Source organism: Plasmopara halstedii (assembly GCF_900000015.1).
Source record: "Plasmopara halstedii genome assembly, contig: Scaffold_323, whole genome shotgun sequence".
NCBI classification, from domain to species: Eukaryota; Oomycota; class Peronosporomycetes; order Peronosporales; family Peronosporaceae; genus Plasmopara; species Plasmopara halstedii.
The window spans coordinates 618,286-618,519 of record NW_020187244.1 but is presented as its reverse complement, the minus strand read 5'-3'; positions in this window follow the sequence as shown (position 1 = coordinate 618,519).

The window sequence follows — 234 nt, the reverse complement described above, 5'->3', positions numbered from 1 at the left end:
TTGTGAGGTACAAGCGGGCGATCGTAGCAAGAGCAGGAAACTGTCGCTCGTGAACTTTCCACCACTGAAATACATCAACACTGAATGACGCGTTTTCCATCTTGAGGTAGACGTCCAGATGCTGCTGGATGGTGACCGGGGCAGCTGCAGCTTGGACATCATCGCGATGAAGTCCTCCTCAAACGACATCGGCGGCTTCGCAGCCGACTCCCTTGGCGTCTGACTGTTTCCTTT